Consider the following 18401-nt stretch of genomic DNA (forward strand, 5'->3'; position numbering starts at 1 on the left):
AGAGAGACGGGGCATCTCAGGGGTAACAGGAAGGAGACAGGTACCGGGGAATTGAAGGAGCGGGGGGCAGGTAAGAGAGGAGGGCGCGGGAAGAGAAGGGCACGGGGGCAGGTGGGGGCTGGACGGAGAGTGGATACGAGTCATCGAAGAGGAGGGGGCGGGTGGACGGGTGAAGGGACAGAGGGGGCGCTTCTGTGGAAGGGAAGAAGGGGGGGCACAGTAACAGGGGGGGTGGGAGACATCAAGAACTGTACAAAGAAACGAGGGAAGAGGTGCGAGAGAGAGGGCTGGTGAAAGGGAAGGGAGTGATCATGTGCCGGAGGGAAGAGTGAAATCAGAGGAGATGCTGGGAGCCTGAAAGGGAGAGGGGAGGGAAGGAGCTCCCGAAAGAGACGGTGGGAAGAGGGGATACAGAGAGACTTAAATAGAGACGGAGCGAGAGAGAGGAGGGGAAGGAGCTCTAGAAATAGACGGAGCGAGGAAGGACAGAGAGAGAGAGGGGGGATCGCAGGTCCGGGGGAGACGAAGGGACCCACCACCGGGGCTGCGCGGACACCGGGGGGAGTCGGAGCCCAGGAGGATGCTGCAGGTCGGGACCTTTCCAAGGAGAGGCGCCATGCACCGGCCCCTCTGTGACTGAGACCCCCCAGGAAACCGGTGAGTAGCCCCTGACTGATCGGCCACCTGACGAGTGACTGACACAGCCCCAGTCCTCCCGGAATGTCAAGTACACGTATAGTCCTCCGAGGCGCGACTGATAGACACCGAACACTACCAGGGTTTAGGGGACACTGGACTACATACCACCTGACCTGTGCCTGGCCTCTCCCCAACCCTCACAGCCTTTCATCAGTCATGGCCTCACACCTGACCTGTGTCTGACCTCTCCCCAACCCTTACAGCCTTTCAACCGTCATGGCCTCACACCTGACCTGTGACTGACCTGTCCCCCACCCTTACAGACTTTTATCAGCCATGGCCTGCCACCTGCTCTGTGACTGACCTGTCCCCAACCCTCACAGCCTTTCATCAGTCATGGCCTCCCACCTGACCTGTGACTGACCTCTCCCCAATCCTTACAGCCTTTCATCGGTCATGGCCTCACACCTGACCTGTTACTGACCTGTCCCCAACCCTCACAGCCTTTCATCGGTCATGGCCTCCCACCTGACCTGTGACTGACCTGTCCCCAACCTTCACAGCCTTTCATCAGTCATGGCCTCCCACTTGACCTATGACTGACCTGTCCCCAACCCTCACAGCCTTTCATCAGTCATGGCCTCCCAACTGACCTGTGACTGACCTGTCCCCAGCCATTACAGCCTTTCATCAGTCATGGACGTCCACCTGACCTGTGACTGACCTGTCCCCAACCCTTACAGCCTTTCATCGGTCATGGCCTCCCACCTGACCTGTGACTGACCTGTCCCCAAGCCTTACAGCCTTTCATCAGTCATGACCTTCCACCTGACCTGTGACTGACCTGTCCCCAGCCATTACAGCCTTTCATCAGTCATGGCCTCCCACCTGACCTGTGACTGACCTGTCCCCAACCCTCACAGCCTTTCATCAGCCATGGCCTCCCACCTGACCTGTGACTGACCTGTCCCCAACCCTCACAGCCTTTCATCAGTCATGGCCGTCCACCTGACCTGTGACTGACCTGTCCCCAACCCTCACAGCCTTTCATCAGTCATGGCCGTCCACCTGACCTGTGACTGACCTGTCCCCAACCCTCACAGCCTTTCATCAGTCATGGCCGTCCACCTGACCTGTGACTGACCTGTCCCCAACCCTCACAGCCTTTCATCAGTCATGGCCTCACACCTGACCTGTAACTGACCTGTCCCCAACCCTCAAAGCCTTTCATCAGTCATGGCCTCACACCTGACCTGTAACTGACCTGTCCCCAACCCTCACAGCCTTTCATCAGTCATGGCCGTCCACCTGACCTGTGACTGACCTGTCCCCAACCCTCACAGCCTTTCATCAGTCATGGCCGTCCACCTGACCTGTGTATGACCACCAACCCTGACATCCTTGTATCCATTGTAACTGAACTGTCACCTAACCTGTGACTGACCTGTCCCCAACCCTCACAGCCTTTCATCAGTCATGGCCTCCCAACTGACCTGTGACTGACCTGTCCCCAGCCATTACAGCCTTTCATCGGTCATGGCCTCCCACCTGACCTGTGACTGACCTGTCCCCAAGCCTTACAGCCTTTCATCAGTCATGACCTTCCACCTGACCTGTGACTGACCTGTCCCCAGCCATTACAGCCTTTCATCAGTCATGGCCTCCCACCTGACCTGTGACTGACCTGTCCCCAACCCTTACAGCCTTTCATCAGTCATGGCCTCCCACCTGACCTGTGTATGACCACCAACCCTGACATTCTTGCATTGGAACTGAACTGTCACCTGACCTGTAACTGACCTGTCCCCAACCCTTACAGCCTTTCATCAGTCATGGCCGTCCACCTGACCTGTGTATGACCACCAACCCCACATCCTTGGATCCATTGGAACTGAACTGTCACCTGACCTGTGACTGACCTGTCCCCAACCCTCACAGCCTTTCATCAGTCATGGCCTCCCAACTGACCTGTGACTGACCTGTCCCCAGCCATTACAGCCTTTCATCAGTCATGGCCTCTCACCTGACCTGTGACTGACCTGTCCCTAACCCTTACAGCCTTTCATCAGTCATGGCCGTCCACCTGACCTGTGTATGACCACCAACCCTGACATCCTTGGATCCATTGGAACTGAACTGTCACCTGACCTGTGACTGACATGTCCCCAACCCTCACAGCCTTTCATCAGTCATGGCCGTCCACCTGACCTGTGTATGACCACCAACCCTGACATCCTTGCATTGGAACTGAAATGTCACCTGACCTGTAACTGACCTGACCCGAACCCTTACAGCCTTTCATCAGTCATGGCCTCTCACCTGACCTGTAACTGACCTGTCCCCAAACCTCCGAGCCTTTCATCAGACACGGTCTTCCACCTGACCTGCCCCCAACTCTGAGAGCCTTCCAATAGTCCAGGACTGTAGCTTTAACTTTGACTGACCTTGTCCCAACCGCAACAACATTTCATTAGCACTAGACTACCATCGTGTCTGTGACTGGCCTGTCCCCATCCCAGAGAGCCTTTCTGAAGCCCTGGACTGCTACCATACCTGTGACTGGCCCGTCCCCTGCCCTTCCGAAGCACCGGGCTGCTATCTGACCTATGACTGGCCTGTCCCAAACCCCCCAGCCTTTCCGAAACACTGGGCCGCCACGTAACATGACTGACCCAGCCCAACCCTACCAGCTTTTCAAAAGCCTCGGATGGCTACCTGAGTGGGCCTGTATCCAGCACCCCTCCCCCACACTTCCAACTTATCAGAGGCACTGGATTGTCTTAGACCGAGAGCCAGCCCTACCGGCCTGCACGGGACTGTCACTGGCCCATGACTGACCCATTATGAACTCCCTCACACTTTCCAGCGCATGTAATTCACTCAGGCAAACTATTTTTAATTGGACATCCCGCGGACGTCTCGGCTAATAATTTGGCATTTTTACTGCTTCGTGGGTACTGCTGCATTTTCTAAGCGCTATAAATAACAGGCGCTCCTCGTTTCCAGTTTACTGGCAATCATTTTCAATATCTGAAGGATGGGAGATTAAGCTGGCCCTGCCATGAGTCAAATTCATCACCTGCAGAGCACACACTGACTCGCCCCCACCCATCTGCTTGTCACTTGATGTGACTGACTCCGCTCCAGCCCTCCTGGCCTTTAGGTGATACTGCTCAGGCCTCTTACTGTCCAAACCCTATCAGTTTGTAACAGGCTCCGCTTGTTGCAGGTTACCCGATTTCTCCTTAGTCCACTCTTGTCGCCCGGCTTAACAAAAATACTTGACCACCCATCCACCCATTCATCCATCCCGAATGAGGAGATTGAGAGGTCTGCTGGCCCTGTGTGTTGTCTAAAAGGCTGGCATGTGCTATAAACTTTGGAACTTTGAAAATAAGGGGTACCTGCAGCAGCAATTACCGTGTTACATGTAGGAAGTATGTGGCACAAGAGTTATCGGCTGCAATAGTGTTACATGTAGGAAGTATGTGGCACAAGAGTTATCTGCAAAGCAATGTTACCTGTAGGAAACGTGCGGCATACGAGTTATCTGCTGCAACAGTGTTACATTGTAAGAAGTGTATAGCATAAGAGTTATCTCCTGCAACAATGTTACATTGTAAGAAGTTTGTGGCACAACAGTTACATCCTGCAACAGTGTTACACGGTAAGAAGTATGTGGCATGAGAGTTATCTCCTGCAACAGTGTTACATTGTAAGAAGTGTATAGCATAAGAGTTATCTCCTGCAACAATGTTACATTGTAAGAAGTTTGTGGCACAACAGTTACATCCGGCAACAGTGTTACATGGTAAGAAGTATGTGGCATGAGAGTTATCTCCTGCAACAGTGTTACATTGTAAGAAGTGTATAGCATAAGAGTTATCTCCTGCAACAATGTTACATTGTAAGAAGTTTGTGGCACAACAGTTACATCCTGCAACAGTGTTACATGGTAAGAAGTATGTGGCATGAGAGTTATCTCCTGCAACAGTGTTACATTGTAAGAAGTGTATAGTATAAGAGTTATCTCCTGCAACAATGTTACATTGTAAGAAGTTTGTGGCACAACAGTTACATCCTGCAACAGTGTTACACGGTAAGAAGTATGTGGCATGAGAGTTATCTCCTGCAACAGTGTTACATTGTAAAAAAAGTATGTGGCATAAGAGTTATCTCCTGCAACAGTGTTACACTGTAAGAAGTATGTGGCTTAAGAGTTATCTCCTGCATCAGTGTTACTTTCTAAGAAGTATATAGCATAAGAGTTATCTGCTGAAAAAGTATTACAATGTAAGAAGTATGCGGCACAAGACTTATCTGCTGCAATATTGTTACATTGTCAGTATGTGGCACAAGACTTACCTGCTGCAATACTGTTACATTGTCAGTATGCGGCACAAGACTTACCTGCTGCAATAGTGTTACATTGTCAGTATGCGGCACAAGACTTACCTGCTGCAATAGTGTTACATTGTAAGAAGTATCTGGCACAGGAGTTTATCTGCTGCAACAATGTTACATGAAGGAAGAAGGTGGCACAAGAGTTATCTGTTGTAACAATGTTGCACTGTAAGAAGTATGCGGCACAGCAGTTATCTGCTGTAACAATGTTACCCTGAAAGAAGTATGTGGTTTAAATGTATCTGCTGCAACAAATTTACAGTTTAAGACCTATGTGGCATAAGAATTATTTGAAGTATGTGGCACAAGAGTTATCTGCTGCAACAATGTTACATTGTAAGAAACATGTTCATTAGAGTTATTTGCCACAATAATGCTACATTTTAGAGAGCATGTGGCGTAGGGTGTGTTAGCAGCTATAGGAATGTTCGTTTGTAAGAGGTAAGTGGAATGAGAGATTGTATTGTAAAACTTATAGTGGAAAGATGCAGGTGCCGTAAGGATGCATGTGCTGCAGGAGATAAACATTGGAAGAATTGTGTGGCACAAATTATGTGCTATAAGAGGTATAGGTTAATGGAGCTGTCTCTCATATATGGTATGTCCTTTAGTGAGCATTGTGGGTTATAAGAGTAGTTTTGTAAGAGTTATGCAACTTCATATTTAAGTGGTATAAGAGATATTGTGCTGTAAGAAGTAAACGTTGTTTGCATTGTTTGGAACTATCCTGTATTGTAAAAGGTATAGTTTGTAAGCTATATGAGTCACATGCTGCAAGTGCCATAGGCTATAAGAGTTATGCGGTATAAACATTGCCTGCTGTGGTAAGTGGTGTATGGCATCAGAATTATGATATACTGAAAGTGCTGTAGAATGCATGGGTATAGTGGCATAAACATAATTTACCATAAGGTACATAGATTGTAAGAGTTATGTGGCATAAGTGTTATGTGCTGTAGGAGTTATATGGTGTAAAACACATGCATAATACGTGTTATGTTCTTTAAAAGCTGTTTGTTGTAAAAGGCATGCAGAATAAGTATTATGTGCTGTAAGAATAGTATGTTGTAAAATGCATGCAGCATACGTTTTATGTGCTGTAAGAGTTGTATGTGGTAAATGGCACGCAGCATAAGTGCTATGTGCTTAAGCATTGTATGTTGCAAAAGGCATAAATGTTGTGTGCTATAAGAGTGGTATGTTGTAAGAGGTATGTGGCACGAGTGCTACGTGCTATAAGAGTGGTATGTTGTAAGAGGTATGTGGCGCGGGTGCTACCTGCTATAAGAGTGGTATGTTGTAAGAGGTGTGTGGCACGAGTGCTACCTGCTATAAGAGTGGTATGTTGTAAGAGGTATGTGGCATGAGTGCTAAGTGCTATAAGAGTGGAATGTTGTAAGAGGTATGTGGCATGAGTGCTACCTGCTGTAAGAGTGGTATGTTGTAAGAGGTATGTGGCGCGAGTGCTACCTGCTGTAAGAGTGGTATGTTGTAAGAGGTATGTGGCGCGAGTGCTACCTGCTATAAGAGTGGTATGTTGTAAGAGGTGTGTGGCACGAGTGCTACCTGCTATAAGAGTGGTATGTTGTAAGAGGTATGCGGCGCGAGTGCTACCTGCTATAAGAGTGGTATTTTGTAAGAGGTATGTGGCGTGAGTACTACCTGCTATAAGAGTGGTATGTTGTAAGAGATGTGTGGCACAAGTGCTACCTGCTATAAGTGTGGTGTGTTGTAAGAGGTGTGTGGCGCGAGTGCTAAGTGCTATAAGAGTGGTATGTTGTAAGAGGTATATGGCACGGGTGCTACATGCTATAAAAGTTGTATGTTGTAACAGTCATGCAGTATAAGCATTGTATGTTGTAAGAGGTATGTGTCTTAAGCTTTAAAATATACTAAAAGTTTTATAGGTTGCATGATTACAGCAGCATAAACATTTGTTGTAAGCTATATAGGCTATAGGTTTTATGTTGTATAAGTAATATATACTTTAAATGTTATCTGTAGCAAGAGTTAAGTGTCATAGGTGTTATATGTGATAAGTGTTTCATGCTGTAAGGCATGTGGGTTAAGCGATATCCGCCCCAAGACTTATATGGCATAGGAATAAGTAGTACCCACTTTGGGTTACCACGCAGGCCTCTTGGGGGAGTGGGGGAAGCATGCCTAGTAGTTTCCCGCTAGCAGTGTCCCACTCACACCCACGAGCACAAGCCGGGTGCGAGCGGGACAGACACTACTATGTGGTTCCGAGGTGTGCTACCCTTGATGACTGGGTGACTACAGGGGCACGCTCCCCCGCCCCGAGAGGTTACAGTGGTAACCCAAAGTGTGTACTACGGCCAGTCGCGGTTGGCGACTTGGAAAAGTGATGGGGTGGGATAAAACAAAAATAAAATATATATTTTTTTAAACTTACCTGAACGTCACCACCGCTCAAAGTCTCTCTCCTCTGCGCTGCAGGCTCCCAGCCTGCCCTGCGGCGAATCATGACGCTGCTCAAAGCAGCCCTATGATTGGCTGGGGCGCCCTAGCTGGGTGCTTCAATGCAGACTGGGAGCCTCGGACGGCTCACTCCAACCCCGCAACACAGTGCCAGTTTAGAGAGAGCCCTTGTGCACATGTGTGTATGGCCGGCCCGAGACGGCCGGCCAAACATACATGCGCACTGAGGGGAGTGCTCTGTGCACTCCCCTCACTGCTCGTCACCCCCATGGCCCCGCCACCTTTAAAAATAAAACCATAATAAACGTGGTTTATCATCGTTTTATTTTTAAAGGTTTGCATCTCCTGCTGCTGGCAAGGGGCGTGGCGCTCCTCTGCCCTAAAGGAGGAGCCGCCCCCGACTACGGCCCTGCTTTTTGATTGGAGGAGGCGAGTTTATATATTTTTAGCATGTACGTTTTTAGCACTGCATGTCTCATGTGTTCAATTTGACTGATTGTACGTAGGTGCCGGCAGTGCTTAATTTGTAAATAAAATCGTGCCGGCACCCAAAGCCCTCCTCTGAAACATGCGGCTCCTGCAATTAAATGTGCAAGCACAGAATACCGAGGCAGCGTAATCCTGAAGCCATCTCGGGCCTCCTTAATTCATTTACAGCACTCCCTGCCCTTTCAGCTCACTCCTGCAGCTTTCTGTTTTCTCCCTAAGTGACGCTTTTACGTTTTTCTCTTCCTCCGTCTTTCCCATATGTCTCTTTGGCTTGCAGGAAATGCTCGAGGCAGACAAATAAGTGCCGGTCCTCAAAAATAAGTGCTGGTGCCTTGCACTGGAAACCACCGGCTCAAATTAAGCACTGCTGCCGGCGCAACTTCAATCATAGACTTCCCGATGAAAGCCCAGGACCTTTTCAAGCCACAGATAAGGGCTGAAACATGTTGACAGGTTAAGCAAGGGTCTTAGGACCACCAAGCCTTAGCAGTCCCTTCACAGTGATTTTAACTTATACCCACGTTTACCACAAATAAAGGGACACCTTTGCCCGACGCCTGGTATTTTTAACTTTGAAGTCCCCGGTAGGGTCTATATCAAAGTGCACCTTAGAATATGGTTGAGCCCAACCTGGATTTAGCGGTTGGGGTGGACCCGATGTTGAAGCATGCCACTACTAGAGAGGGTGAGGGTCACATCTAAAGAAAAGAGCTCTTTTCTTTAGAAATGATATCCAGTTTCTTGCCTGGAGAAGGAGTCTTTTATTTCTCAGCTGGGAATACTTAGTTCTGTGTAGTGTTGATGCAAAACCTAGAGTGTAATTCTAAGACCCCCATTTAACAAGGAAATATCTTCCTTTTCCCTTCGTAGTGGAGGGGCCCCTTCATGGCCTTTTTCTACTTTTTTGTAATAGTGACCTCATGCATATTCATAAATTGAGCTTAAGATTGGGTGTCTCGCAGAGGCCAGATCTGCTTAACGCCACCTCAACCTCAGTCCTTCATCTGATATTTTCGAATGCTACTATTGTTCCTCTCTTGGTAATCCTAGCACCTTACCTTGTTGCAGATAGTTACCCGCACTTCTGAAACATTCTCTAAATGTTTTCATCTGCTTGGCTGCCCTTTTGCTCTTGCTTTTTTTCAAGGTGTGGCTTGACAGCACAGGTGTCTACTATACTGTGTGTTACCAATTCCGTACAATATATGTAGACTGAGCTTTGTCTCAGGCAGGAGGAGTATCACTCTCTCACCTCATATTATTGGGCGCTGGTATACCTTTCCACCACCCACAATGTGCTTGCATTTCAATGCACGTGGGACAATTCTTTTTTTTATTTCAAATGTACACAAAGACTTCACACAGTAAATTCCATATTTCTAAAACATGCAGTATGTACAGGATACTTTTTTTTTATTTTTGGAACTGGAGCAGGCGGCTTTAAACCGTTTTATATATTTTAGTAAGGATTCAAAATGCAACCAAGAATTGTTGGTTTTGCTAATGCTTTGCCAATTCTTGTTTTGAGTTGTAACGGCATGCACATTTCTATTTACTTTTATTGGAAAGGCAAAAACCTTTTCAGATTGTTTATATCATTTCACTGTATTTGACAATCATTCATTTTGTTGTTTAATGATTCTTTATTAGTATATTTATAATACGACTTTAAACAGAATAACAGATGTAACTCTAGAGCAGTGATCTCCAAACTTTTTAATGCTGCGTCCCCCAATTGATAAATAAAAATAATTGCCCCCCCTCAGATTTGTTCACGATTGTTTATAAAGATGGCAATGTTTAATATGTCTAGACCTATTTGAACATTGCAGTTAAGTACTGTTACCTCTTTAAAAATGCAATAACATGCTTCTGCTTATCACTAAGGTGTGTTATTTGTATAATGCTTCTTTTGGCCAGTGTCTGGCGCCCCACCCTGGGATCACTTGAGGCCCCCTTAGCCAGGCCCGCCTCCCAGTTTGAAAACATCTACTCTAGAGTATGATACATATAAGCGAGCAATGTACCTGAGGAGCCACATTAGGAGTAAACATTCTTTCTCCAGAACCGCATCCCACCTCACATAAGAATGATGTGTACAGTGGCATGTCCAGTATATGTAGCTTGAGTACTGGCATGGAAGGGCACAAACTACAAACCATTGTCATAAAGTGTCACGGATAAGGTACGACCCCAAGCTAGGTCCTAATTCCCAACACAGCTTCTCTGGTACATTGGGCACCAGTGAGTCAGGAGGTCAAGTGATGGAGGCCCAAGCAGAGATCCCACAGGAAGGAAAGATGGGCGTCTACCACCATGTCCCATGCAGGGGGTAGAGTGGCGAAAGGCATTGTATGGGTACCCAACACCTGGGTACTGACACAACCAGCCCTCTACTGCCTTAATTATGCATGCATCAGCCCAGCCACATCCACCATGTCACGGCATCTGAGTTATAGCATCTTCTTCCCGTGGACCAAAAGCAGAGAGCAGAGATGATCTACTCATGAGCAGACAGCACACTAGGCTCCCGAGCATCCGTCTAGGAATGGCCACCATCTGGGTGACATGGCTCTCATTATACCTGCAGACAAATGATGTACTGCATCCTTCCCAGACTTGTTTTAGGCAGGGTAGTTGTAAAGAAACAGCACTGCTTGCAGCGACAGAGGAACCTAAAACCATTCTTGACCAGAGAGGGACTTTAGTCCTGATCTTATTAGATCTCTGCTCTGCTTTTGACACTGTCTCCCACCCAGTGCTAGTCAGAAGATTAAAAGCAGCAGGCATTACTGGAACAGCACTAAAGGGGCTTATTTCTTTCCTCCAAAATAGAAAGTTTTGCATATGTGAGGAAGGTATACTGTCGGAACACTACACCTTAAAGTGTGGGGTCCCACTGGGATCCTCACGGAGACCCACACTGTCCAATCTGTCTGTCCTCTCGCTGACTGAAATCATACACACCTATGGTTTCCCTACAGTATCCTATGCTGATGACACTCAGATCATCATCTCCCCTCCAATCAAACTGATAGGACATCCAGCCATCTTAACAGCTGCCTTAAGGAGGTGATAGATTGGAAGACAGCAAGCACTTTGAAACTAAATGAGGAAAACACAGAGGTGATGGTGGTGGGAAACAACCCAGGGAGGTGGCTAGATTTGAATTGGCCTGATTCCCTTGGCAATCACCTACTCCTAAATCAGAAGTCAGGAGTCCAGGGGTATGGCTTCATAACAGCTGTCAATTGCAATTCAAGCAAAAAAAATGGCATCCAATTGCTTTGGCCTGTTAAGCACCTAGAGAAAGATGCTGGGGTGGCTGCCAGATTCCTCAAGAAGGATTGTTGTGCAAGGATTGGTCATAACCCAACTAGACTATGGCAACTCCCTGTATCTGGGTAGCCCCAAGTCAGTCGTAAAAAAACGTCCATTATTAAAACGCTGCAGCTCGCATATTGCTGAACATTCCTAGGCGTCAGTCTGTAACAGCGGCATTGCCAAACCTGCACAGGTTACCAGTAACCAAAATGATCCATTTTGAGGCGCTGTGCAAGGCCCATTGAGTAGTGCACCAAAAGAGTCCTAATTGGTTCAAAACTTCTCACCCTATGAGGTCGCTTTGCTCCATCAGACAGCAATTGTTCAAACTTCCCAGGATCAGGAAATCTAGCAGTGGGGGACGCTCCTTTGTGCTCCTGGTCTCTAAGCTGTGGGACTCTCTCCCGGAGCATGTAAGGAAAACTGAGTCAGAGCTTGGATTCAGAAAGTTGTTGAAATCAGTTCTTTTTTAACTTCTCGGCATTCCTGCGTTAGCTGTTTAGCACCGGAAGACCCTTCTGGGTAGTCACGCACTCCACAAATCCCAGAGATAGAATAGAATAGAATAGAACAGAATAGAATAGAACAGAATAGAATAGAATGGGATAGAATAGAATAGAACAGAACAGAATAGAATGGGATAGAATAGAATAGAATAGAATAGAATAGAATAGAATAGAATAGAACAGAACAGAATAGAATGGGATACAATAGAATAGAACAGAATAGAATAGAATGGGATACAATAGAATAGAACAGAACAGAATAGAATGGGATACAATAGAATAGAACAGAACAGAATAGAATGGGATAGAATAGAACAGAATAGAATAGAATAGAATAGAATGGTGTTGAACCATCTCATACGATGCTGCACCCACACGTGGGGATGGAATCATAAGAACCAAGCAGTGTCACCAGGATCCTTGGCAGTCGCTGAGGTTGTGGCAGTCCTGCCTTCTCTTCTGATGTCACTGTATCACCTTTAAGTGCCTTTGTACTCCTCCGCCCATCGATTGTATCGACTTAAGTGCAGTTCTTACTTCTGCTCCGAGATTGTATCATCTTTAAGTGCCTTTGCAGTTCTGACCAAGAGATTGTATCGTCTTTCAGTGCCATTGTGCTTGTGCACCCAGGGACTGTATTTCCTTTAAGTGCCTTTGTAATTTTGCACACACTGATTGTATCGTCTTTAAGTGCATTTGTACTAGTGCACCCAGAGATGGTCTCGTCTTTAAATGCCATTGTACTCCTGCTCCCAGAGACTGTATCGTCTTTAAGTGCCTTTGCACTTCTAGACATAGAGACTGTTTAATCTTTAAATGTCTTTGTGGTGCCGCGCCAAAGGCTCGCAGGTTTCGCCATGCATGACCGGCCTACCCACTGCATGTGTCTCTGCATTCCGGTGCCTGTATTCCTATTTATTCCCTTGTAAAGCGATGACTACAAGTCAAGTCCCTGAATTCCGATCCAAACGTGCACTTGATGAGCTGCTCATTGAGTGAGCTGGGGCACGTGAGAGCTCTGTGCACCCCTCATCGGTCCTCTCATCTTACGCATTATTTACACTTGCCTCTGTGTTTTGCCTTCCAGTTCCATCTTGAAGCATTCGCACCTCTGCGTTAAATCCCTCTCCAAGTCTTTCTTCTTCATTGACTTTGTAAACAATGAGCTCCCCTTCCTCACTCAACCTGCCACGCTGCCCCCTCCCCTCTAGAGTCAACATCTGTCTACAGCTTTCCAAATAACTTTTCTTAATCTTAAAATATCTGTTAATATTATAAACCATTTGTACTTGTTATGTACCCCATCTCAGCATTGCATGTATTTGGAAACAGTGTTGTATAACAGCAATAACATATATGTGTGCAGCCTAGGACTAGTTACTTGCTCTCAGAGTTCGGAGGCATAGAAACTATGTAATATGACAGTAAGATGCTCATGTACTCCGCAGAAGAGTTACAGCTGCTTCCGTTTCTAAATCGTATGTGGCATAAATATCATATTCTAAGAGCTGTAGATTGTATTTGAGTATGAGTTGTGGTTCGTGAGAGCTATGCGACAGTAGTTATGTGCTGCAGGAGTTACATAAGGCAGCTAGGGATGTATGTGCTATAAGTTATATTATGTGGTGTAAGTTATGTGGCATAGGAGTTATGTGGTGTAAGAGTTATGTGGCATGGGAGTTGTGCGCTGTAAAGTTATGTTTCAAGTATTATGCGGCTTTGGATTTATATGGAGGAAGAGCTAAATGTATGAGTTATGTAGGACATGAGGTAAGTGCTATAAGACCTATAGTTTGTGAAGGTTAAGTGATACAGTAGTTATGTACTATAAGCAGGGCCACTGGAATTACGTGATTCTGTGGCTTTGATGTGTTGCACACAATTTGGGATTTGCCACAAATCCAGTCATATGCTGCATCATCTTCAGATGTTAAAAATGTTGTTTCTAGCTCAAACGGATCAAACGTTACTAAAATTGTGGCAACCCGTGTTGCAGCGCAGTGGAATGCCCTATGCACAGGTTGACTGGTCATTTTTCAATTGCCTATTACGGTATTTGAATGTTAAACTTGTACTAATTAGATGAAACCTTTGCCTAGACAGTGTTAACGTGAAAAAGGACAAAATTATGTAGTAATGCTATCACAAAATGTAAAGCATCTGGTTGCTTAATTTGCTTTTCTTGATAGTGGTGTAAGAAAGGCCCCTGCAGACCCCACGGTGCTCCAGGGGGCCCCCTCAGAACAATACTCTGGCCTGTGAGCTCCAGAGTGACTCAGGAGGGGGGCTCTCCAGGTATTGTGCGGGTAGGAGGGTCTCCTTCATGTTTCATAACGCCACTGTGGGCTGCATCATTTAGTGAACCCTGCATCATAATTTGGTCCTTCCCTGCCACATCATTCTAGTGGCCCTGGCTATAAAAGTTGAGTTGTAAGAGACCTAGGGTATGAGTTAGAGCATAGAAAAAGTTGCATGTGCTTAGGATAATGAGTGTTTGATGCCACCTCCAAAGACAGCAGACTTATTAAAAGCAAAACAACAATAATAATATTAATGACATATTTTAAAGTATTAGCCAGGCTTTACTACTATTAATTTACAAACATTGTCCAGTAATATTGCTTGCTTAATTAAGCATGCAGCAATGTGTAGGCAGATCCTTATAACTGAAATATGAAACTACAGTTCCCAGCATGCATAGTGCTGCTAGTTGACAACAAAACTTGACTGAAAGTCATCCTTATGACATGGGCCTAGTTGTCATATGCCTGCTAATAAATATCACATGGCTGATGGCATCTCATACAAACGCAGTCAGGAATGTAGGACAGTCTTCTTTGACAGCCTCCTCGTGGGTGTAGTTTGGTCAGTAAGATTGGGAGAGGGGAGTGAGAGCTTCAGATGTCCAAGAACCCAACAGGTTAAAATAAATTATATGTGAAGCAGGACAGGAATGGGACATGGAAAAGGCAGTCAGAAGGCAGAGAAGCGCAGATTGTAAGAGGTACTTAAAAATTATATTTTGGAAAATAACAATTTTTTAAGACCTTTAAAAAAGCGACAAGTGTGTGTGCTTTTGCCTGCGTGTGCGTAAAAATCACAAGTGAATTCCAACACACACCTCACCATATCCGACTTGAAACACCTGTACCCAACTATTTACTATAGAACACATGTACTGGTAGGGGGGATCCTAAACAAGTCCCCAGAAGCTATGCCCCTGAGCCTCCTATCTTTCTCTCTTTTATCTGGGGGTTTCCACAACAGCTCTGGACTTAAGGACCGGCCCAGGGCTTCAAATGGAATAATAGAAGTGCATGTGCTCCGTACCAGAGTACCTGCTTGTTTCTGAGAAGTGCAACTGCTCTCCACTTAAAAGTATTACGTTTTTCTTGAGAGGTGCAGGCCCTCCCCTCTCAAAATAAAAAAGTGCCGTTACTCAGTACCGGCCCACTTAAAGCACTGGGCCGGCCTATTTAAATGTAATTAAATGTGATAGTTGCTGGGTGAACTTTTTAAGGATTAACTTCCAATTCTAAAAGACGAAGGTCAAGTCACATTAGAAGTTCTTTATTGCAAAAGTCGGTCGAGTACAAATCCCCGACCCCGGCTCTCTAGTGCCACGAGGCCTCCTGGCCACCTTGGAGCACCGCTCGGAGGCTTTAAAGTTTGCACCAATTTGGGATGGGGGCGTGGAACGCGCAGCGCGCGCGCGTCGGAACAAAGCCCCGCTGCCCTCTGGCCCCGCGCGCGCGCGCCGATTGGCCGGGTCTGAATTCCGAGCACGTGGCCACCTTCACCGAACGGCGCGCGGCGTCCTCCTGCCTGGGGAGCGCGCGACGGCCCCCGGGGCCGCCACCGCTTCCGCATCACAGGGCGATCCATTCTAGCAGCGAACAAAAGTCTCGAAGGAGAAGGAATAAAGTGGGTGGAGGCCGCGGGAGGAAAAGGCTCTTGAGAAACGTCGCGTGGGCTCCACAAAGGAGAGCGAGCCCTTCTTCCCGCCGGCGCCGATCGTCTTCAAAGAAGTGCACTGCTTCCTTTTGTGGGCTTTTGTCCCCTTAGTATAAAAGCTTCCATCGCATATTTCTTTTACCTCCTCTCCTGCCTCTCTGACTGATGTCCCTCCAGTTTCCATGTGGTCACCTATCCTCCTTGCTCTGTACCAGGCTTCTCCCAGGTGTAGCTCGCGAGCCGCTGGTAGCTCTCCAGCGTGCACCCAAACCTACTAAATTAGAAGCTTTTTTAAATCTATGAATTTTTAAAAACAAAATGAAATTACAATTAATTAGCCTGTCTCAATCCCCTCACCTCCCCCCCAACAAGGAGAGAGATGTGAGTCACAGCATGTGCAAATGAATATAAATCCTTACATAACATTGGATTACTGAAACAGCATACTTGGTATTATTGCATCAAATTACAGTAGATCACCATTTAGAAGCAATAGAAGCTTTTGCTTGGCTGAAATAACTTACGTACACCAAAATTGAGGGTGTGTATTTGAGATGAAAATATGTTTATTTTCAAAACTCATGAGCTGATATTATAAGGAAAATGGTGGAATTTCCCAAAAATATATTTACAGCTGATAATTTGAGTGATAAATAGCGTGGGATTGAGGAGACGTTTCACAAATGTTTTTACTTTGGTAAAGAGTGCAGCCCAGACTTATGTATTACCCATATAGAGGCATTTCATATTGCCAAAGCTTTTTTTAATATTACTACCGGCAAGTATGCCTGATGCACTGAGGTGATCCCTGGCAGCAAACTGGTAATAACCTTGCAAATAGGGGCCACTAATATGATATAGTCTAATGTGGACACTATTACACTGCTAATAATATTAGTAGCTCTCAATGAATTTAGTTGAACAAAAGTAGCTCTTTACACAGAAAAGGTTGGAGACCCCTGCTCTCTACCCTTGGAGGTGTGGCATGGGCTGGCTGTCTTGCGAAGATGAGCAGGGCAGACATTCCTGCTGGAGGACAGCGTTTGTTTACATGGCAAATGAGAGCGAGGTGCTGAAATACAGACTGTTCTGCTAAACACAGCTGTAGAAACAAAGGAATGCGAACAGTCAAACCAACAGGGAACCAACCTCATAGCCTTTGATGCAGTCTGGCCTGACAACCAAGCACTTGATCGAGTGAATGGTCAACCTACCACATACCTCACCAAAAACAACCAGTACCTAATTTGTAATTGAATGAGTGCTGGGGCCCAAAGCTTCGCTCAAAGCCCCCAGCATGTGCAATTAAATGTCAGTGCCCTGAATAACAAACTGCGTAGCCTTCAATCCACCTCCTGACTCTTTAATCCACTACCAGACGCTCCCTGTCCCTTCATCTCAGTCGTAAAAGTTCTTGTTTTCTTCCTTTTTGATGTTTTTCCGTCTTTCTCTTCCTCCGTCTTTCACTTTGTTTGTTTCTCCTATTGCTATCGCTAAATGCCCGATGCAGAAAAAAAAGTGTTGGTTTCCCAAAACTAAGAGCCTTATTATAAGTCTGGCGTTCAATACACCACCATACTCGCGGTGGTCGTCATGACTGCCATGGCTTTGACAGTCCAACCGTTAAATTAAGAGTTTGGCGGTCAGACTGCCAGAAGACCTTCGTCTCCACCGGGAACATTGTTCCCAACTGGCTCATGCCGGTCCTGGTTATAATCACCGAGGGCGGTGCTGAACGCGGCGCCGCCCTGCTGATTAGAACCTTGTTCTCTGCCAGCCTTTTCATGGCGGTCCAACCTCCATGAAAAGGCTAATAGAGAAAAGCTGCAGGGGGCAACGGGGGCAGTGGCAGTGCGGGGTACCCCTGCCCAGCACCCTTGAAATCGCACTGTCTGCTGTGCAGACAGTTTGCATTTCGGGGGTGCTGGTGCCCCTTGCGTGCTATTACGAGCCAGTGACAATGCTGCCGCACCTTTCCCACTGGGCTGACCGGCAGAAACCAGTGGAAAAGTCGTAATGACGCCGGCTGGGAGATTGCCAGCACCGCGGCAACACTCCCCGACAGGAGTTTGGTGGACAGATGTTTCCGTCTGTCAAACTCCTAGTCAGCCCCTAAGTGTTGGGCCCCCCTTCCCCGGCAACCACCGACTCAAATTAAGGGCCGAAATCCACAAGTTGTCGTTGTCAATGACCAAAGGTTTGACTTTTATGATGTCACAAATTTGTCCCCTGCTCCCACCCTAAGCTATATTTGCTACTTAGGAGCGACAAGGGTGGTGATAGTATGGTGCAAGCCAGTGGTAGAAGTGATACACATGTCTACTCTTAGTTTACATCTGTGCACAAGCCAGTGGTAGCAGTGATCCAGCCGGCTCTCCAGTTATCTTTATTAGCAGGCACTCCCTCCCCCACCAGTCCTGGAACAGACTGAAGGACCCCTCGTCTCCTCACCAAAGAGAGTTGGCAAGCCCACCGCCGCCAGCTCTCAACCCAGACCCCATCAGGTTTCTGTTAAAGACCTCAAAGCACAAGAGAACAATATTAACACAGACAAGAAGATACCATATTAAATGCTGTCCAAGCACCTTCATGCAGGGTAATATTCTGACCTGTCTAAGAAGTTTTGAAGTTATTCTACAGAGC

General features: G+C 46.6%; 1 protein-coding gene across 1 annotated transcript in view; it reads left to right on the forward strand.

Annotated features, from left to right (window-relative positions):
• Positions 1-260: 260 nt before the first annotated feature.
• Positions 261-18401, forward strand: part of LOC138260997 (metabotropic glutamate receptor 6-like) — a 202891-nt gene continuing 184750 nt past the window's right edge. Inside the window, exon 1 of the mRNA XM_069209587.1 lies at positions 261-657. The gene's annotated coding sequence lies outside the window, so the exon portion shown is untranslated. The remainder of the gene's footprint in view (positions 658-18401) is intronic.

Source organism: Pleurodeles waltl, chromosome 10 (assembly GCF_031143425.1).
Source record: "Pleurodeles waltl isolate 20211129_DDA chromosome 10, aPleWal1.hap1.20221129, whole genome shotgun sequence".
Taxonomy (NCBI): domain Eukaryota; kingdom Metazoa; phylum Chordata; class Amphibia; order Caudata; family Salamandridae; genus Pleurodeles; species Pleurodeles waltl.